The sequence below is a fragment of the Phalacrocorax aristotelis genome, chromosome 20 (genome assembly GCF_949628215.1).
Source record: "Phalacrocorax aristotelis chromosome 20, bGulAri2.1, whole genome shotgun sequence".
Lineage (NCBI taxonomy): Eukaryota > Metazoa > Chordata > Aves > Suliformes > Phalacrocoracidae > Phalacrocorax > Phalacrocorax aristotelis.
The window spans coordinates 9,014,814-9,037,328 of NC_134295.1; the positions used below are offsets into that span (position 1 = coordinate 9,014,814).

At 53.6% G+C, this 22,515-nt stretch overlaps 1 long non-coding RNA gene across 6 annotated transcripts in view; it reads left to right on the forward strand.

Moving 5' to 3' along the window:
• LOC142066965 (uncharacterized) overlaps positions 1-22,248 on the forward strand; it is a 196,536-nt gene extending 174,288 nt beyond the window's left edge. For 3 of the 6 annotated variants that reach the window (XR_012663837.1, XR_012663834.1, XR_012663838.1), the window contains exons 4-5: positions 7,572-7,681; positions 21,820-22,247. This is a non-coding gene — a long non-coding RNA (uncharacterized LOC142066965). Of the gene's footprint in view, positions 1-7,121; positions 7,314-7,571; positions 7,682-21,819 lie in introns of all 6 variants that reach the window. The other 3 variants (XR_012663836.1, XR_012663835.1, XR_012663839.1) reach the window with 3 other exon arrangements.
• The last annotated feature ends 267 nt before the right edge of the window (positions 22,249-22,515 follow it).

The window sequence follows — 22,515 nt, forward strand, 5'->3', positions numbered from 1 at the left end:
CAGAACAACTTGATATTTCAACATTCTGCGAAGGGATAGCCAACGACCCCCCTTTTGTTCTAAAACAGTCACCGCTATGTGCGGGACACATACTGTCATCTTCTGTCCCATTGTTAACTTTGGGGCTTCCCGGATCGGCAGCGCTGTTGTTGCTACTGCCCGTAAACACCTAGGCCGTCTTTTACTCACGTGGTCGAGTTGTTTGGAGAAGTAGCCAACAGGTCTCTTCCAGGTTCCCAGTCGCTGCATCAGCACTCCAAGGGCTAAATGTTGTCTTTCGTGGACAAACAACTCAAAAGGTTTAGCGAAATCAGGTAGGCCTAATGCAGGGGCCATCATCGAGGCTCTTTTCAGTTCTTTGAATGCCGTTTGGCATCCGGGCGTCCAGGTTAAATATTTATCCTTTTCAGTCTTTCAATGCCTCAAATAATGGTTTTACATACAGTCTGTAGTTCAGAATCCAGAGCTGATGCTATTTCATTGTTTTCAGAAAAGCTCTCAGTTCCTTCGGGCCGCTAGGTTCGGGAATTTGACAAATAGTTTCTTTCTTTTCACTTTCTAATTGTCTTTGTCTTTGAGATATTTCAAATCCTAAATAAATGGCTGCTTCTTTTCCTATTTGGGTTTTGTTTCTGGAAACTCCGCATCTTCCTTGGCCCAGAAAATTTAAAAATTTCAAAACATTTTTCTTTACTTTGTGCCGCTATCAGAATGTCATCCGCATTCTGTAACAATATGCCTCTCCCTGGGTTCTGTTTTTTCTATATCTCTAATTTTTTTTTGCCAGCTGAGTCTCAAGTATCGTAGGACTAATTTTAAATCCTTGTGGAAGTACGGTCCATGTTAGCTGTGTCTTTCATTCTGTGGTGGGGCTTTCCCATTCCAAAGCAAATAGGCTTTGACTTTTTATGCCTGAAGGTATGCAAAAGAAGGCGTCCTTCAAATCTAGTACAGTAAACCATTTATGTTCCTCCTTTAAAAGAGGTCAGTAAAGTGTATGGATTAGCTACTACCGGATGTATATCTTGGACCACCTGATTTATAGCCCTTAAATCGTGAACTAGCTAATACTCTTTGCCTCTAGATTTCTTTACTGGCGACACAGGAGTACTATATTCTGATTCACATTCCACTAAAAGCTCATATTCTGAAAAATTTTATAATTAACTTCTGTGATCGTTTTCGAGCCTCTCGCTTAATAGGGTATTGTTTTTGTCTTACTGGCTTGGCTCCAGGCTTTAAGGTTACTTTTACCGGCTCTGCCCACTTAGATCGCTCCGGAGCTCCGCTCGCTCAAACCAAAGGAATTACTACGTTTTCCACTTCCTCGGGAACCTGTTCCTCCCTGGAGGAATCCTGTAACATAAACGCTCTCGCCTCTGTGGCTTTTGATTCTGGTATTAGTGATTTAATCTCTCCATCTTTAAAAGTTACTTGAGCATCTAATGGACTTAATAGATGTCGTCATAACAGAGGCAGTGGACATTCAGGCATAGACAAACTGGTGAGTTGCCCATTGCTTCTCCAATTTAAACTTTAATGGCTCTGAGAGGGGCTAATTTTTCTTTGCCCTGTTGCGCTAACAACATCTACTGATTTATGATCAAATTTCTCTTTACGTGTATTCAATACCAAATAAGTGGCTCCCGTATCTACCAAAAATTCTATTTCTTCATTCCGTAGCTTCAGTGTAACCAGGTGTTCAGCTAGGGTTGATTCCCCTGGTCTCCTTCATGCCAAGCTACTTCAAGCATTTAACCCAGATCTCTGGATTCAGGTTGTTCTAGTTTCTGAAGGTTGTTTTCTCTCCCCCCGCCCCCATCTGGGGCTGATTGTCTTATGAATATAGAGACCAACTGAATTGCTTTTTCTGGTTTTTCTGGGTTCAAATGAGTATATTTTCTGGTGGTCACCTTCATTCTTTCCATAAAGGCTGAAGGGGACTCACTTAATTCTTGTCTCACTTCATAAATTTTGACCAATTTATTGCTTTTGGCATTGCTTGTCTTACTCCAAATAAAATCTCTCTCTGACATCTAGTCAACATTCCCCTGGGTCCTGGCTGATTAGGGTCCCACTCGGGATTTGTAGATGGAAAATTCTTATTAATTGTTCTCTGTAAATTCCTGTTAGCATGTGCTCCCTGCACCTGCCTTCTGGCTGTATTCAATACTATTTTCTTGTCAGTTTCATCAAGTGAAGTATCCAGTATCACAAGTAGAGCAACACTCTTTCAAGTTCTCACCACGTTTTCTTCTTTTCAGAAACATTGCCGTAGAATCCTGTGGACATACCTCACGCTGTTTCTGCTGCTCGGGATGATTCCACAGTGTAAAGAACAAATCAACATATGCCACTTCTTCCCATTTGCCTTCCCTTTTTACAAAACAACATTAATTGCAAGATGGTACGATATTGCAATGTCTCCATGTTCTGGCCATTTGTGCCCACCTTCCAATTGATACGTTGGCCACCAATGATTGCAATATTCAATTAATGGTTTCCGAGTTAGTGGGTCACCGCCCCCGATGTCTTTCCAGTGCTTCAAAATACATCCCAAAGGTGTTCTCTGTGGGATAGGTTTCCTACTCAGTAATGCTCCCGTCCCCCAGTCGACTATTAGTTGTGATTGTGCGCTATCGCAAATAGTAGTCAGAGGGACTCCAAGCCCCGTTAGAAGTCTCACTGGGAATCCGCCACTGGGATCTGTAGCCCCCTGCTAGATATCCCTGGAGACTTCAACCCCCTGTTGAAGACCCCCCTACCCTCGGGTCCCGCTCCACAGGCTTTCGCCTAGCAGAGACTTACCAACCGAGGTACCTCTTGGCCCCGACCCTGCGTGGCTTTCGCCGCGCCTTACGGGCAGGCCTGTGGGACTCAAACCCGCTATCCTATCCTATGTGGGAAACTAACCCCACGTATTATTCTACCTAAGTTTCTTCTTCAAAGAATGCCTTGTTCACCTCAATCCAGGGGATCTTGCTCAGAATTCTCTGGCCCGGGGATCGGAAGCTCTCCCGGAGAATTCCTCGGGGCCGGCTGCAGGTCCCACGATCCCACGGATTCGTCGAGATTCAAAAGCAGGTTCCCACCTGGGGTGCCAAAACTGTTACCGAAAAACGCGTTAAAATCGGAAATGACTCCTCAACACCAATTTAGTATTAAAGAGCAGGCATTCTATATTCACGGTGCCGGATGCACGGGGGATCGCTCCTCCTGGCATGCGTACCTCACGCACCTTTCCCGTACAATTTGTAGATTAAAATTTTACATACTCATACATAGTCATTATTGTCTTGTCTATCGATGGGTACAAACTTGCTCGTTCCGTATGTCAATCACTGCGCAGGCTCGGTTGTCCTCTTCCGTTGTTCTCTTCTGTTACTTGGGTCGGTGGTGGTCTGTGAGTTGGTGGTCGCGATCTCCCCCTGCCGGAATTACCTTTTAGCTTCTCGGCTCTTACTCTTGGCAGTCTTGGGTAGTTTTCTCAGTCTGCTAAGCGAAACCGCGTTTTGTCATCCTTTTCTGACAGAAGCACATTGTCTGTTGTTCTGTTGACATTAACGATCGCCTAGGGACTAAAATGCAGATCGACAGGTGCGCTGATTCGTACGCTCCATGTTCCCGTAATGGAACACCGTCTCTGGTTGGCTGATTTCATCGCTTTGGTTACACCTGTTCCTGTTGTTCAGTGTCTTCTTTTTTGGCTTTGTGTGATTCTCTCTGTGATTCTGTTTTTCTCTGCCTCGCTTTTCCCAGCTCCCCGTCCCTCACTTTGAATGCCCGTTATCCTTCACCAGCACACTCTCCCTTGGTTCCCATCCCCGTTTCTGAATTCCTCCTGCTTTGCCACGTAGCCCGTGACTTTTTTCTTAATCTCTCTCTGTCTGCCTCAACGCTCCCCCCGCGCTTTTTAATTCGTCTTCTCTGCTCTGTACCCTGCTACTGTTCTTGCCTTTCTGAGTTCTTCTCTGTCCAGCTCCCTTTCCCTATTCATGAATTCCTGTTCTTCCTGCAGCCACCGCTGTTCCCTGTGACCTCCATCTCTCTCTGTCCAGCTCCCTGTCCCTAGGTTTTAATTCCTGCCTCTGCCCGCTGTAGCCTGTCTAGATGTTTCTCTCGGCCTCTCTCTCTCTCCGGCTCCCTCTCTCTGTGTTCTAATTCCACGTTCTATGTCACGTGGACCCGTGCTATTTGTTTGTCCTCATCTCTCTCTGTCCAGCTCCTTGCTGCGACGTTTTATTTCCTCATTTCCTCCCTCTCTGTCTTTGTAGCCCATTGCTGTTGGTTTGTTTTTTTCTTTTTTTTCACTTGTTTCTTCATGTGTCTCTGTCTGCCTCCCAGTCCCTGATCTTTAATTCCTCCTTCCCTGTAGGCCGCTGTTCCTTTTTTCCATTCTACGTTGTGTTCTCTTTGGTCTCGTGTTCTTATTCATTGATTCCCTCCTCGCTGCCCTGTGGCTTGTCCCCATTTTATTGTTGCTTCTCTCTCCCTCTCTCTGGCTTCTTGCCCCTGTTTTTAAAATTCCTCCCTCTCTTCTCTCTTCCCTGTTGGCCGTGTGATCGTCAGCCTTTCTCCATCTCTTTCTGCCCAGCTCTCTGTGTCTATTCATTAATTCTTCCCTCTCTGCCCTGTAGCCTGTAGCTTCTGTCCTTTCTCCATCTTGCTGTCCCTGGCTCCCCCGTGACCCTATGCTAGAATTGTTTCTCTCTTCTCTCCGTACGCATTGCGATTCCTTTTGGTCTCTGTCTCCCTTTGGTTTTTTCCTTTTTTTTTTTTCTGGCTCCCTGTCCCTAATTCTTAATTCTCTGCCTTCTCGTGCCCCATGGTTTGTGCTGTGGGGTTCCCTCGCCGTTCCCTCGCAGTTCCCTCCAGTCCATACTGGGCTATATTGGTCTAGTCCACACTGGGCTATATTGGTCTAGTCCACACTGGGCTATATTGGTCTAGTCCACACTGGGCTATATTGGTCTAGTCCACACTGGGCTATATTGGTCTAGTCCACACTGGGCTATATTGGTCTAGTCCACACTGGGCTATATTGGTCTAGTCCACACTGGGCTATATTGGTCTAGTCCACACTGGGCTATATTGGTCTAGTCCACACTGGGCTATATTGGTCTGTCCCGGCTTCCTCCCACTTCTTTCCCAGTGCCTCACAGTAGGTCCCGGTTCTGTCCGTGGGATGAACGGTGAGGGGGGCGGCCCCCCGGGCCCCAGCCCCCCACCCCCGCCTGGGGCCAGGGCCCCGCGGCCGCTGGCCCCTTCCTCCTCTGCCCGCTCCCGTCGCAGACGGCTCGGTATGTGTCACGAGCGGCAGCCCCGTTCAGCAGCTCTCGGTGGGCGCGCGGCTCTGCCCGGCCGTGACCGGGGCCCGCAGGGGTTTCCCGCTCGCCCCGAGAAGGCGCTGGCCCCGAGCCGGCGCGTCCCGCCCCGCCCCGCCCGGCCCTCGGCGCCCTCGCGAGCTGAGCGCGGCCCGGCCAGCAGGGGGCGCTGGCGCTCACCGGCTGGGCGCGGTGGCGGGGCCGGTGGGGGCCGTTCCTTCCGGCCGCCCTTTAAGGGCCGCCCCGCGGGGCTCGGGCTTCCGGTGGCGCGTGCGCGGCGCGGCGGAGCGGGGGCGGGAGCGGTGCGTGTGGCGGCCGAAGGGCCGGTGCGTGTGGCGGCCGGGTCGCGAGGCGTCCCTGTGCGGTGCCGGGGCCCCTCTGCGGCCCGGCGTGGGAAGCCCGCGGCCGGCGGAGCCTGCTCGGAGCTGGGTGGGGAGCGCCGCGGCGGTCCGGCCGCCGGCAGCCATCCCCTGCGGTGGCCGGCAGCCCCTCGGGACGGCTGGAGGCCTGGCGGTGCCCGAGCCTCGCCTGCGGCAGCCGCCTGAGAGAGCAGCGCGGCCGTGTCCGGGGGCCGGAGAGCGCTGGTGGGTGAGTTCGGGCAGCGGTGGGCAGGTGTGCGTCTCCGGGCGGGGCCGGGGGGCTCCGTGCCCCGCAGAGGAGCCCCAGTCGGGCATCGTTCGCTTCCGAACAATGCAGGTCTGTCCCTGGTTATTTTCTGTGTACAGTGTTTCGGGCCACCTGAAAGCCTTTGGCCGGGTAGGTTTGGTGCGGGGCGATGGCAGGTCTGGACCCTGAAAGATCTCGGGTGGGGGGCGTGGGAGGTATTTCTTGCCTTAAAACTCTGAGCCCACCTCGTGTGTCATGTCGTGTTATCATGTCGTGAGTCTCGTGACTGTGGCAAATGGCTCAGTCGGGCGTTTTCTGATAACTAACTTCTGAACGTGTGCGTGTGTAGGCACGGGGAGATTTGTGCAGGGTGACAGAGCCCCTTGTGCTTCTGTGCTAATGTCTATCTGTTCTAGACCTCCAGTGTTGGAAAGCCTTTGTTTAGTGCCTAGTTGTGCCTGCGTAACTGCTGTTGCGCCTGCAGCTGTGCTCACAGGGATGCTGGGTGGCTCCGCATCAAACCGGCCGCCGGGCGGCCGGGTTGTGCCGCAGAGCATGCCGGGAGCTGTAGTCCTTGCGGCTGCCGGGGCGGCCGTGTTGTGGCGCAGAGCATGCCGGGAGCTGTATTCCTGGCGCAGTGGCTGCCGGCCCTGTCACGTGGTTGGCCGGGCGTGGCGGGAGGCGCGGTCTTCCGGCGCTCGGGTGCTGGGCGGCCGTGGCGCGTACGGTACGCGAGGTGTATTTTTGGGGTTGGATTCGTGTTGATTACTGGGGGCTTGCGGGTGCAGCCGCTTCCCGAGAAGCGGTGAGTTCCCTGGGAGCTGACAGAAGGGAAGAGGGAAAGGAGGAGGACGATGACCTTCTCCCCGTGCCCAGGGCGCAGATGATGGCCGCCTCCCCGGCCCACCGGAGGTCCCGCTCAGCCTCCCCTGGCCCCCCTTGCCCCGTGCGCCTGCCCCCAGCTCCGGCACCTCCCCTGAAGCGTGCTGCATAGCCTTAGGCCGCCCCCAGGCCCTGTCGTGAAGGCAGCAAGCCGTCCCTCAAGCGCACTGGATTCCCCCTTGGCGCAGGGGCCCTTAGCAGTAGCGTGGGGAGGGAGCGGTGTGTCCAGAAGCCCCTGCGGAAGGAGAGGCTTTGGCCAGGGTCGATCGACGGTAATGACGGTCGCTGTTTCTTCTTTCCCTCTCCCAGAGACCGTGCTGAGGATGTGGTTGTCTGTCCTTCCCCCGGGGATGCCGTTGCCTGCGGCAGTCTCAGGCTCGCGTGGCTTCTCTCTGCCCGTCCTCGCTGTCCTCGCAGCGCAGGGCCGAAAAGGGATAGACAAAGCCCTTCCCGGCTGCGGACAGGAGCTGCCTCGGCTGAAGCTGGAGACGCCAACGAAAGGTAAAGAAGAAGAAACTGAAGGTGCTCTGGCTGCCAGCTGCCTTCCTGCCGCAGGCAAGAGAGAGCCTGTCCATGCAGGTGGGGGAGGAAGGATCCCCCTTCATAGCCCGCAGCGGGCCAGGCCACCAACGTGCACCGTAGGGTCTGTACACGTAACCCGGAGTTCGGTACGGGCGTGTAGTGCACGAGCGAGCTAGGCTACGTGCCTAGGAAGCCTCATCTCGTAAGAGCTGTAAGACACCCACGTATTCTCTTCAGGTGGAGGACGGCCTAGAGTCTGGAGCTGCAGAAGAGGCAGGGAGGAGAGGAGGGGAAAGAAGCATGTGAACAGCTAAATTGTGCCAGCAGCGCTGAGAGCGAGAGTCGCGGTGAGTCCTGGGCCACTGGGGCCCCGTTGCCTCTCTTGTGCGTCCTGGGCCCTCCCTGTCTCTCCCCTGGCCCCCTCTCTTTCCTTACCTGCTGCAAAATTTACCTTTTTTTTTGCGCCCCCCCCCCCCCCCCGCACCTTCTTTCTCCATCTCGCTCTGAGTGGCTCCCTGCCTCCCCGTCTTTTCAGTCCTCCCTCTCTCTGTCCTGTAGCCTGTGGCTCCTTTTTCTTTCTCCGCCTCTCTCTGCCTGGCTCTGGCTCCGTTTTTTTTTTTTTATTCCTCCTGCTCTGTCCTGTAGCCTGTCGGTATTTTGTTGTTCTCTGGCTCTCTCGGTCTGACTCCCTGTGTTACCGAAAAACACGTTAAAATCGGAAACGACTCCTCAACACCAATTTAGTATTAAAGAGCAGGCATTCTTTATTCGCGGCGCCGGATGCACGGGGGATCGCTCCTCCTGGCGTGCGTACCTCACGCACCTTTCCGGTACAATTTGTAGATTAAAATTTTACATACTCATACATAGTCATTATTGTCTTGTCTATCGATGGGTACAAACTTGCTCGTTCCGTGTGTCAATCACTGCGCAGGCTCGGTTGTCCTCCCAGTACAGTGCGGGGAACGGGGACGTACCAGGATCTACTGGGTTGTACTGGGAGGGAACTGGGACGTACAGGGAGGCTCTACAATGTCCTGGGATGTTCTGGGATGTACCGTGGAGGAACTAGGATGTACAGGCTTGTACTGGGTTGTACCGGGTGGAACTGGCAGGGATTTGGGATGTACCAGGATGTACTGGGATGTACTGGGAGGTAACTGTTATGTACTGGGAAGGAACTGGGAGGGAACTGGGATGTATTGTGAGGACACGGGGATGTACTGTGAGGAAACTGGGATGTACTGTTATGTACTGGGAGGGAACTGTGAAGTACTGGGATGTACGTAGAGGGAACTGGGATGTACTGGGAGGGAACTGTGAAGTACTGGGATGGAACTGGGATGTATTGGGAGGGCACTGGAATGTAATGGGATGTACTGGGAGGGAACTGGTATGTACTGGGAGGCACTACAATGTGCTGGGATGTCCTGGGATGTACTGTGGAGGAAGTAGGGTGTACAGGCTTGTACTTGGTTGTACCGGGTGGAACTGGCAGGGATTTGGGATGAACCAGGATCTACTCGCATGCACTGGCAGGGAACCGGGACGTACTGGCAGGGAACTGGGACGTAGTGGGATGTACTGTGATGGAACTGGCATGTACGGGGATGTACAGGAATGGAACTGGGAGTGAACTGTGTGTGAACTGGGACATACTGGGATGTATTGGGATGTACTGGGATGGAACTAGGTTGTACTGGGAGGGAACTTGGATGTATTGGGATGTACTGGGAGTGAACTGTGAAGTACCGGGATGTACTTAGAGGGAACTGGGATGGAACTGGGATGTACTGGGAGGGAATTGTTATGTCTCAAGGGGGAACTGGGATGTACTGGGATGTAGTGGGAGTGAACTGTGAAGTACTGGGATGTACTTAGAGGGAACTGGGATGTACTGGGAGGGAACTGGGATGTAGTGGGATGTACTGGGAGGGAACTGTGAAGTACTGGGATGTACTTAGAGGGAACTGGGATGTACTGGGAGGGAACTGGGATGTAGTGTGATGTACTGTGAGGGAACTGGCATGTAGTGGGATGTACTGGAATGGAACTGGGAGTGAAATGTGTGTGAACTGTGAGGGAACTGGGATGTACTGGGAGGGAAGTGGGATGTACTTGGAGGGAAATGGGAGAGAACTGAGATGTACTGGAGGGAACTGGGATGTACTGGGAGGGAACTGGGATGTACTGGGATATACTGGAGGGAACTGGGACGTACTGGGATGCACTGGTAGGGAACTGGGATGTACTGGGAGGAAACTGGAATGTCCTAGTTGACACCCACTTCCCTCCCAGTGCCTCCCAGTATATCCTAGTTTCCTCCCAGTATATCCCAGTTTCCTCCCAGTATATCCCAGTTTCCTCCCAGTAAATCCCAGTTCGCTCCCAGTACATCCCAGTACGTCCCAGTTCCCTCCCAGTACATCCTACTACATACCAGTTCCCTCCCAGTTCCCTCCCAATTCCTTCCCACTACACAACAGTTACTTCCCAGTACATCCCAGTTCCCTACCAGTTCATCCCCGTACATCCCAATTCCCTCCCGGTTCCCTCCCGGTTCCCTCCCAGTTCCCTCCCAGTACATCCCAGTACATCCCAGGTCCCTCCCAGGTCCCTCCCAGTACTGAGTGTTATGTACTGAGTGTTATGTACTGAGGGGAACTGGGACGTACTGGGATGTGCTGGGAGCGAACTGGGATGTACTGGGAGGGAACTGTGAAGTACTGGGATGGAACTGGGATGTACTGGGAAGGAATTGGGAGGGAACTGGGATTTACTGGGAGGGAACTGGGATGGAACTGGTATGTAGAGGGATGTACTGGGATGTACTGGGATGTACTGGAGGGAAGTGGGACGGACTGGGAGGGAACTGGGACGTACTGGGAGGGAACATGGATGGAACTGGGATGTACTGGGATGGAACTGGGATGTACTGGGAGGTAACTGTTGTGTACTGGGAAGCAATTGGGAGGGAACTGGGAGTGAACTGGGAGGGAACTGGTATGTAGTAGGATGTACTGGGAGGGAACTGGGATGTACTGGAGGGAACTGGGACGGACTGGGAGGGAACTGGGATGTACTGGGAGGCACTACAATGTGCGGGGATGCCCTGGGATGTACCGTGGAGGAACTAGGATGTACAGGCTTGTACTGGGTTGTACCGGGTGGAACTGGCAGGGATTTGAAATGTCCTAGAATCTACTAGGATGTACTGGGATGTACTGGGAGGTAACTGTTGTGTACTGGAGAGGGAACTGGGACGTACTGGGAGGGAACTGGGACGTACTGTGAGGACACTGGGATGTACTGGTATGTACTGGGAGGGAAGTGTTATGTACTGAGGGGAACTGGGACGTACTGGGATGTACTGGGATGGAACTGTGAAGTACTGGGATGTACTGGGAGGGAACTGTGAAATACTGGGATGTACTGGGAGGGAACTGGGAGTGAACTGGGAGGGAACTGTGAAGTACTGGGATGTACTGGGAGGGAACTGGGATGTAGTGTGAGGACACTGTGATGTACCGGTATGTACTAGGAGGGAAGTGTTATATACTGAGGGGAACTGGGACGTACTGGGACGTGCTGGGAGGGAACTGTGAAGCACTGGGATGTACTGGGAGGGAACTATGAAGTACTGGGATGTACTGGGATGTAACTGGGATGTACTGGGAGGTAACTGTTTTGTACTGGGAAGGAACTGGGAGGTACTGGGAGTGAACTGGGAGGGAACTAGTATGTAGTAGGATGTACTGGGAGGGAACTGGGATCTACTGGGATGTACTGAGGGAACTGGGAGGGAACAAGGACGGACAGGGGGGGAACTGGGCAGCACTTGTAGGGAACTGGGATGTACTGGGAGGAAACTGGAATGTCCCAGTTGACACCCACTTCCCTCCCAGTGCCTCCCAGTATATCCCAGTTTCCTCCCAGTATATCCCAGTTATTCCCAGTTTGCTCCCAGTACATCCCAGTACATCGCAGTACATTCCAATTCCGTTCCTGTACATCCCAGTACATCCCCGTTCCATGCCGGTACATCCCAGTTCCCTACCAGTTCATCCCCGTACATCCCAATTCCCTCCCGGTTCACTACCACTTCTTTCCCAGTGCCTCCCAATACATCCCAGTTCCGTCCCATTACATCCCAGTTTCCTACCAGTTCCCTCCCAGTACATCCCAGGTCCCTCCCAGTACATCCCAGTTCACTCCCAGTACTGGGAGGGACCTGGGATGTACTGGGAGGCACTACAATGTGCGGGGATGCCCTGGGATGTACTGTGGAGGAACTAGGATGTACAGGCTTGTACTGGGTTGTACCGGGTGGAACTGGCAGGGATTTGGGATGTACCAGGATGTACTGGGATGTACTGGGATGTACTGGGAGGTAACTGTTATGTACTGGGAAGGAACTGGGAGGGACCTGGGATGTACTGTGAGGACACTGGGATGTACTGGGATGTGCTGGGAGGGAACTGTGAAGTTCTGGGATGTACTGGGAGGGAACTGGTATGTAGTAGGATGTACTGGGAGGGAACTGGGACGGACTGGGAGGGAACTGGGACGTACTGGGATGCACTGGTAGGGAACTGGGATGTACTGTGAGTAAACTGGAATGTCCCAGTTGACACCCACTTCCCTCCCAGTGCCTCTCAGTACATCCCAGTTTCCTCCCAGTACATCCCAGTTTCCTCCCAGTACATCCCAGTTTGCTCCCAGTACATCCCAGTACATCGCAGTACATTCCAGTTCCGTTCCTGTACATCCCAGTACATCCCCGTTCGATGCCAGTACATCCCAGTTCCCTACCAGTTCATCCCCGTACATCCCAATTCCCTCCCTGTTCACTACCACTTCTTTCCCAGTGCCTCCCAATACATCCCAGTTCCGTCCCATTACATCCCAGTACATCCCAGTTCCCTCCCAGTACAATGTGCGGGGATGCCCTGGGATGTACTGTGGAGGAAGTAGGATGTACAGGCTTGTACTGGGTTGTACCGGGTGGAACTGGCAGGGATTTGGGATGTACCAGGATGTACTGGGATGTACTGGGAGGTAACTGTTATGTACTGGGAAGGAACTGGTAGGGAACTGGGATGTATTGGTAGGGAACTGGGACGTACTGTGAGGACACTGGGATGTACTGGTATGTACTGGGAGGGAAGTGTTATGTACTGAGGGGAACTGGGACGTACTGGGATGTGCTGGGAGGGAACTGTGAAGTACTGGGATGTACTTAGTGGGAACTGTGAAGTACTGGGAGGGAACTGTGAAGTACTGGGAGGGAACTGAGATGTACTGGGATGTACTGGGAGGGAACTGAGATGTACTGGGATGTACTGGGAGGGAACTGTTATGTCTCAAGGGGGAACTGGGACGTACTGGGATGTAGTGGGAGTGAACAGTGAAGTACTGGGATGTACTGGGAGGGAACTGGGATGTACTGGGATGTACTGGGAGGGAACTGTGAAGTACTGGGATGTACTTAGAGGGAACTGGGATGTACTGGGAGGGAACTGGGATGTAGTGTGATGTACTGTGAGGGAACTGGCATGTAGTGTGATGTACTGGAATGGAACTGGGAGTGAAATGTGTGTGAACTGTGAGGGAACTGGGATGTACTGGGAGGGAAGTGGGATGTACTTGGAGGGAAATGGGAGAGAACTGAGATGTACTGGAGGGAACTGGGATGTACTGGGAGGGAACTGGGATGTACTGGGATATACTGGAGGGAACTGGAATGGACTAAGAGGGAACTGGGACGCACTGGGAGGGAACTGGGACGTACTGGGAGGGAACTGGGACGTACTGGGATGCACTGGTAGGGAACTGGGATGTACTGGGAGGAAACTGGAATGTCCTAGTTGACACCCACTTCCCTCCCAGTATATCCCAGTAAATCCCAGTTTCCTCCCAGTATATCCCAGTTTCCTCCCAGTAAATCCCAGTTCGCTCCCAGTACATCCCAGTACGTCCCAGTTCCCTCCCAGTACATCCTACTACATACCAGTGCCCTCCCAGTTCCCTCCCAATTCCTTCCCACTACACAACAGTTACTTCCCAGTACATCCCAGTTCCCTACCAGTTCATCCCCGTACATCCCAATTCCCTCCCGGTTCCCTCCCAGTTCCCTCCCAGTACATCCCAGTTCCCTCCCAGTACATCCCAGTACATCCCAGGTCCCTCCCAGGTCCCTCCCAGTACTGAGTGTTATGTACTGAGTGTTATGTACTGAGGGGAACTGGGACGTACTGGGATGTGCTGGGAGCGAACTGGGATGTACTGGGAAGGAACTGTGAAGTACTGGGATGGAACTGGGATGTACTGGGAAGGAATTGGGAGGGAACTGGGATTTACTGGGAGGGAACTGGGATGGAACTGGTATGTAGAGGGATGTACTGGGATGTACTGGAGGGAAGTGGGACGGACTGGGAGGGAAGTGGGACGGACTGGGAGGGAACTGGGACGTACTGGGAGGGAACATGGATGGAACTGGGATGTACTGGGATGGAACTGGGATGTACTGGGAGGTAACTGTTGTGTACTGGGAAGCAATTGGGAGGGAACTGGGAGTGAACTGGGAGGGAACTGGTATGTAGTAGGATGTACTGGGAGGGAACTGGGATGTACTGGAGGGAACTGGGACGGACTGGGAGGGAACTGGGATGTACTGGGAGGCACTACAATGTGCGGGGATGCCCTGGGATGTACCGTGGAGGAACTAGGATGTACAGGCTTGTACTGGGTTGTACCGGGTGGAACTGGCAGGGATTTGAAATGTCCTAGAATCTACTAGGATGTACTGGGATGTACTGGGAGGTAACTGTTGTGTACTGGAGAGGGAACTGGGACGTACTGGGAGGGAACTGGGACGTACTGTGAGGACACTGGGATGTACTGGTATGTACTGGGAGGGAAGTGTTATGTACTGAGGGGAACTGGGACGTACTGGGATGTACTGGGAGGGAACTGTGAAGTACTGGGATGTACTGGGAGGGAACTGTGAAATACTGGGATGTACTGGGAGGGAACTGGGAGTGAACTGGGAGGGAACTGTGAAGTACTGGGATGTACTGGGAGGGAACTGGGATGTAGTGTGAGGACACTGTGATGTACCGGTACGTACTAGGAGGGAAGTGTTATATACTGAGGGGAACTGGGACGTACTGGGACGTGCTGGGAGGGAACTGTGAAGCACTGGGATGTACTGGGAGGGAACTATGAAGTACTGGGATGTACTGGGATGTAACTGGGATGTACTGGGAGGTAACTGTTTTGTACTGGGAAGGAACTGGGAGGTACTGGGAGTGAACTGGGAGGGAACTAGTATGTAGTAGGATGTACTGGGAGGGAACTGGGATCTACTGGGATGTACTGAGGGAACTGGGAGGGAACAAGGACGGACAGGGAGGGAACTGGGCAGCACTTGTAGGGAACTGGGATGTACTGGGAGGAAACTGGAATGTCCCAGTTGACACCCACTTCCCTCCCAGTGCCTCCCAGTATATCCCAGTTTCCTCCCAGTATATCCCAGTTATTCCCAGTTTGCTCCCAGTACATCCCAGTACATCGCAGTACATTCCAATTCCGTTCCTGTACATCCCAGTACATCCCCGTTCCATGCCGGTACATCCCAGTTCCCTAACAGTTCATCCCCGTACATCCCAATTCCCTCCCGGTTCACTATCACTTCTTTCCCAGTGCCTCCCAATACATCCCAGTTCCGTCCCATTACATCCCAGTTTCCTACCAGTTCCCTCCCAGTACATCCCAGGTCCCTCCCAGTACATCCCAGTTCACTCCCAGTACTGGGAGGGACCTGGGATGTACTGGGAGGCACTACAATGTGCGGGGATGCCCTGGGATGTACTGTGGAGGAACTAGGATGTACAGGCTTGTACTGGGTTGTACCGGGTGGAACTGGCAGGGATTTGGGATGTACCAGGATGTACTGGGATGTACTGGGATGTACTGGGAGGTAACTGTTATGTACTGGGAAGGAACTGGGAGGGACCTGGGATGTACTGTGAGGACACTGGGATGTACTGGGATGTGCTGGGAGGGAACTGTGAAGTTCTGGGATGTACTGGGAGGGAACTGGGATGTACTGGGATGGAACTGTGAAGTACTGGGAGGGAACTGGGAGTGAACTGGGAGGGAACTGGTATGTAGTAGGATGTACTGGGAGGGAACTGGGACGGACTGGGAGGGAACTGGGACGTACTGGGATGCACTGGTAGGGAACTGGGATGTACTGTGAGTAAACTGGAATGTCCCAGTTGACACCCACTTCCCTCCCAGTGCCTCTCAGTATATCCCAGTTTCCTCCCAGTATATCCCAGTTTCCTCCCAGTACATCCCAGTTTGCTCCCAGTACATCCCAGTACATCGCAGTACATTCCAGTTCCGTTCCTGTACATCCCAATACATCCCCGTTCCATGCCAGTACATCCCAGTTCCCTACCAGTTCATCCCCGTACATCCCAATTCCCTCCCTGTTCACTACCACTTCTTTCCCAGTGCCTCCCAATACATCCCAGTTCCGTCCCATTACATCCCAGTACATCCCAGTTCCCTCCCAGTACATCCCAGTTCCCTCCCAGTACAATGTGCGGGGATGCCCTGGGATGTACTGTGGAGGAAGTAGGATGTACAGGCTTGTACTGGGTTGTACCGGGTGGAACTGGCAGGGATTTGGGATGTACTGGGATGTACTGGGAGGTAACTGTTATGTACTGGGAGTGAACTGGGAGGGAACTGGGATGTACTGGAGGGAAGTGTTATGTACTGAGGGGAACTGGGACGTACTGGGATGTGCTGGGAGGGAACTGTGAAGTACTGGGATGTACTTAGAGGGAACTGGGATGTAGTGGGAGTGAACTGTGAAGTACTGGGATGTACTGGGATGGAACTGGGATGTACTGGGAGGTAACTGCTGTGTACTGGGAAGGAATTGGGAGGGAACTGGGAGGTACTGGGAGGGAACTGGGAGGGAACTTGTATGTAGTAGGATGTACTGGGAGGGAACTGGGACGGACTGGGAGGGAACTGGGTTGTACTAGGAGGAAACTGGAATGTCCCAGTTGACACCCACTTCCCTCCCAGTGCCTCTCAGAATATCCCAGTTTCCTCCCATTACATCCAAGTAAATCCCAGTTTGCTCCCAGTACATCCCAGTACATCGCAGTACATTCCAGTTCCGTTCCTGTACATCCCAATACATCCCCGTTCGATGCCAGTACATCCCAGTTCCCTACCAGTTCATCCCCGTACATCCCAATTCCCTCCCTGTTCACTACCACTTCTTTCCCAGTGCCTCCCAATACATCCCAGTTCCGTCCCATTACATCCCAGTACATCCCAGTTCCCTCCCAGTACATCCCAGTTCCCTCCCAGTACAATGTGCGGGGATGCCCTGGGATGTACTGTGGAGGAAGTAGGATGTACAGGCTTGTACTGGATTGTACCGGGTGGAACTGGCAGGGATTTGGGATGTACTGGGATGTACTGGGAGGTAACTGTTATGTACTGGGAGTGAACTGGGAGGGAACTGGGATGTACTGGAGGGAAGTGTTATGTACTGAGGGGAACTGGGACGTACTGGGATGTGCTGGGAGGGAACTGTGAAGTACTGGGATGTACTTAGAGGGAACTGGGATGTAGTGGGAGTGAACTGTGAAGTACTGGTATGTACTGGGATGGAACTGGGATGTACTGGGAGGTAACTGCTGTGTACTGGGAAGGAATTGGGAGGGAACTGGGAGGTACTGGGAGGGAACTGGGAGGGAACTTGTATGTAGTAGGATGTACTGGGAGGGAACTGGGACGGACTGGGAGGGAACTGGGTTGTACTAGGAGGAAACTGGAATGTCCCAGTTGACACCCACTTCCCTCCCAGTGCCTCTCAGAATATCCCAGTTTCCTCCCATTACATCCAAGTAAATCCCAGTTTGCTCCCAGTACATCCCAGTACATCGCAGTACATTCCAGTTCCGTTCCTGTACATCCCAATACATCCCCGTTCCATGCCAGTACATCCCCGTACATCCCAATTCCCTCCCGGTTCGCTACCACTTCTTTCCCAGTGCCTCCCAATACATCCCAGTACATCCCAGTTCCCTCCCAGTACATCCCAGGTCCCTCCCAGTACTGGGAGGGACCTGGGATGTACTGGGAGGCACTACAATGTGCGGGGATGCCCTGGGATGTACTGTGGAGGAACTAGGATGTACAGGCTTGTACTGGGTTGTACTGGGTGGAACTGGCAGGGATTTGGGATGTACCAGGATGTACTGGTATGTACTGGGAGGTAACTGATATGTACTGGGAAGGAACTGGTAGGGAACTGGGATGTACTGGTAGGGAACTGGGACGTACTGTGAGGACACTGGGAGGTACTGGTATGTACTGGGAGGGAAGTGTTATGTACTGAGGGGAACTGGGACATACTGGGATGTGCTGGGAGGGAACTGTGAAGTACTGGGATGTACTTAGAGGGAACTGGGATGTACTTAGAGGGAACTGTGAAGTACTGGGATGTACTGGGATGGAACTGGGATGTACTGGATGGAACTGGGAGGGAACTGGTATGTAGTAGGATGTACTGGGTGGGAACTGGGATGTACCAGGATGTACTGGGACGTACTGGGAGGGAACTGGTATGTACTAGGAGGGAACTGGGATGTACTGGGATGTACTGGGAGGGATCTGGTATTTACTGGGAGGGAACTGGGATGTACTGGGACATACTGGCAGGGAACTGGGATGTAGTGGGAGGGAACTGGTATTTACTGGGAGGGAACTGGGATGTATTGGGAGGAAAGTGTTATGTACCAAGGGGGAACTGGGACGGACTGGGATGTAGTGGGAGTGAACTGTGAAGTACTGGCATGTACTTAGAGGGAACTGGGATGTACTGGGAGGGAACTTTTAAGTACTGGGATGTACTTAGAGGAAACTGGGAGGCAACTGGCATGTACTGGGATGTACTGGAATGGAACTGGGAGTGAACTGTGTGTGAACTGGGAGGGAACTGGGATGTACTGTGAGGGAACTGGGATGTACTGGGATGTAGTGGGACGGACTGGGAGGGAACTGGGACGGACTGGGAGGGATCTGGGATGTACTGGGCTGCAGTGGTAGGGAACTGGGATGTACTGGGATGTAGTGGGACGGACTGGGAGGGAACTGGGACGGACTGGGAGGGTCTGGGATGTACTGGGCTGCAGTGGTAGGGAACTGGGATGTACTGGGAGGAAACTGGAATGTCCCAGTTGACACCCACTTCCCTCCCAGTGCCTCCCAGTATATCCCAGTTTCCTCCCAGTATATCCCAGTAAATCCCAGTTCGCTCCCAGTACATCCCAGTACATCGCAGTACATTCCAGTTCCGTTCCTGTACATCCCAATACATCCCCGTTCGATGCCAGTACATCCCAGTTCCCTACCAGTTCATCCCCGTACATCCCAATTCCCTCCCGGTTCGCTACCACTTCTTTCCCAGTGCCTCCCAATACATCCCAGTTCCGTCCCATTACATCCCAGTACATCCCAGGTCCCTCCCAGTACATCCCAGTTCCCTCCCAGTACTGGGAGGCACCTGGGATGTACTGGGAGGCACTACAATGTGCGGGGATGCCCTGGGATGTACCGTGGAGGAACTAGGATGTACAGGCTTGTACTGGGTTGTACCGGGTGGAACTGGCAGGGATTTGGGATGTACCAGGATGTACTGGTATGTACTGGGAGGTAACTGTAATGTACTGGGAAGGAACTGGTAGGGAACTGGGATGTACTGGTAGGGAACTGGGATGTACTGGGAGGGAACTGGGACGTACTGTGAGGACACTGGGATGTACTGGTATGTACTGGGAGGGAAGTGTTATGTACTGAGGGGAACTGGGACGTACTGGGATGTGCTGGGAGGGAACTGTGAAGTACTGGGATGTACTGGGAGGGAACTGGGATGTACTGGGAGGGATCTGGGAGTGAACTGGGAGGGAACTGGTATGTAGTAGGATGTACTGGGATGGAACTGGGATGTACTGGGAGGGAAATGGGATGTACTGGGATGTACTGGGAGGAATGTGTTGGGAACTGGGATGTAGTGGGACATACTGGGAGGGAAATGGGATGTACTGGGAGGTAATTCGGATGTACCAGGATCTACTGGGTTGTACTGGGAAGGAACTGGGAGGGAACTGGGATGTGCTGGGAGGGAACTGGAATGTACTGGGGTGTACAGGGAGGGAACTGTTATGTACCGAGGGGGAACTGGGACGTAGTGGGATGTACTGGGCGTGAACTGTGAAGTACTGGGATGTACTTAGAGGGAAGTGGGAGGTAACTGGGAGGGAACTGGGATGTACTGGGAGGGAACTGGGAGGGAACTGGGATGTACTGGGGTGTACTGGGAGGGAACTGTTATGTGCCGAGGGTGAACTGGGACGTACTGGGATGTACTGTGAGGGAACTGTGAAGTACTGGGATGTACTTAGATGGAAGTGGGAGGGAACTGGGAGGGAACTGAGATGTAGTGGGATGTACTGGGAGGGAACTGGGATTTACTGGGAGGAAAGTGGCATGTACTGGGATGGAAATGGGAGCGAACAGTGTATGTGAACTGGGACATACAGGGATGTACTAGGAGGGAACTGGGATGTACTGGGAGGGAAATGGGATGTACTGGGATGTACTGGGAGGGAACTGGGGTTTACTGGGAGGGAACTGGGATGGACTGGGAGGGAACTGGGATGTACTGGGAGGGAATTCAAATGTACCAGGATCTACTGGGTTGTACTGAGAAGGAACTGGGAGGGAACTGGGATGTACTGGGAGTGAACTGGGATGTACTGGGATGTACTGGAGGGAACTGGAATGGACTGGGAGGTAATTGGGATGTACTGGGATGTACTGGGAGGGAACTGGGATGTATGTACTGGGATGTACGGGGTGGGAACTGGGATGTACTGGGATGTACTGGAGGGTACTGGAATGGACTGGGAGGGAGTTGGGATGTGCTGGGATGTACTGGGAGGGAACTGGGATGTACTGGGAGGGAACTTTGAAGTACTGGGAAGTACTGGGAGGGAACTGTTATGTACTGAGGGGGAACTGGGATGTACTGGGAGGAATCTGGCATGTACCTGGATGTACTGGAATGGAACTGGGAGGGAACTGGGAGGGAACTGGGATGTACTGGGGTGTACTGGGAGCTACTGGGATGTACTGGGAGGGGACTGGGAAGGAACTGCATGTACTGGGACGTACTGGGTTTGAACTTGGATGCAGTGCGAGGGAACCGGTAGGGAACTGGGATGGAACTGGGACGTACTGGGATGGAACTGGGACGTACTGGGATGGAACTGGGACGTATTGGTAGGGAACTGGGATGTACTGGTATGCTCTGGTATGGAATAGGGATATACTGGGATGTGCTGGTAGGCACTGGCATGTACAGGGATATCCTGGGATGTACTGGGAGGGAGCTGGGATGTACTGGGATCCATACTGTGTGGCATGTTGGTCATTACTGGGACGCACTGGTCTATACGCGCGGTCTGATATCTGACCCCTCTGGCCCCACCCACCTTTGCGACAGGCCCCGCCCCCTGGCGAGGGCTTGGTGGGGTGGGGCCGTGCTCCTGTGCTCCCCAGCATCCCCAGTTAGCAACAGGTCCCACCCCCTGGTGACAGCCTGGGGGTGTTGCTGGTGCTGCCTGGCCCCACCCTCCATAGCAACAGGCCCTGCCCTTGGTGATGGCTCCAGGGGCATTGCCAGCGTCCCTTTGGACACACCCCCTTAGTGACAGGCTCCACCCCCTGGCAACGGCCCGGGGGGCGGTGCCGGCTCTCTCCCCTTAGCGACAGGCCCCGCCCCCCGGCAACAGCCCGAGCCTGTGTTTGCTCTGCTCGGGGGGGTCGGTTTGGGTGTTTTCTCTCCCCCCTCCCTCCCGTGCCGGGAACTCCAGGCGGCTCTCGTACGGCTCCCGGGGCCTTCACCCCCCGGGGGGCTCGGCCCGCCCCTTTCGCGGGGCGCTGTGGGAAGGGCGGGGGCGGGGCCCGGGGGTCGAAGAGCCCCGGCTCTGGCCCTGGGCTTCTCTGGCGTTGGTGCTCCCGTGTTCCCTCGGGTGGTCGCAGCTTTGGGGCTGTCTCAGCCCCCCGGGCAGGCGTGCTCTGGCGTTTAGAGAAGCGGAGGCATTGCCTGAGGTAAGGATTCCAGAGCTTGGCACTCTTTGGCGGCATCTGTACTAGAAAGGTCCCTTGTGGCCTGCTTTGCTTTTTTCCTCCCAGGATGCTGTTTTGGGCGCTGAGGGGGCGGTGAGACGGTTTAGTGGTATGGTGTTCTGTTTGGGGTTTGGTTTTTGCTTTGCTGTTTTTTTTTCCCCCTCGTGAGATCATTTTATTGTGCTGCTGCAATTCCTGTCTTTCCTGAACCCGGAACCTTGGGGGTTTTCACTAGTTGTGCCGTTCACTGTTTCAGGTGTTGCCTTGGCCTCTCAACAGCCGTGGCACAACCTGCAGCGATGCTGCCTCTCCAGGCCCCCGCAGGCCCCGCTTTCTTGTCCAGCCAGGCGGGAAAGCGTGGTTGTTGCAGAAACAGCTACGCCCTGCGACTCCTCCTCAGGCTGTTGGCTCGGCCCCAACAGCGTACAGGCTGCTGAGCTCACCGCCTCCGCGCGGGACGCAGGCGGCCCGGAGAGCTTTACCCCGCGCCATTTCCGTCCCCTCTGGGCAGCAGCGGATCCGCCGCTCGAGGGCGAGGAGCTGGGACGACAACGGGCCGCTGCAGACTCTGGTCAGGGTAAGAGGCTGTTCCCTGGGGAGCCGGCGCAGGGGGAGCGGAGGTACGCACGGGCACTTGTCGGTGCCCCTGACCAGTAAAGGGAAGGTTAAAATGTTAGAGTGAAAATAAACACATATTATTTAGGGATGAGTCGTGACTAAATTTAATCGCAGCTAGTACTGAACAAACCAGGCAGTCATTATTCCTAATCTGTAATTAAAAAAAAATAAAGGCAGTCCTTTTTTATGCCATAAATAGAGTTGCAAGTCATTAATAGCTCAATCTAAATACAGCCGTTACAAATCAACTGCAGGCATTAATGACTCCTGATCAGAAACAAAATAAGGAAAGTTTTAGAATCTACAATGAAAATTGAACTGGAAAGCTAAATTG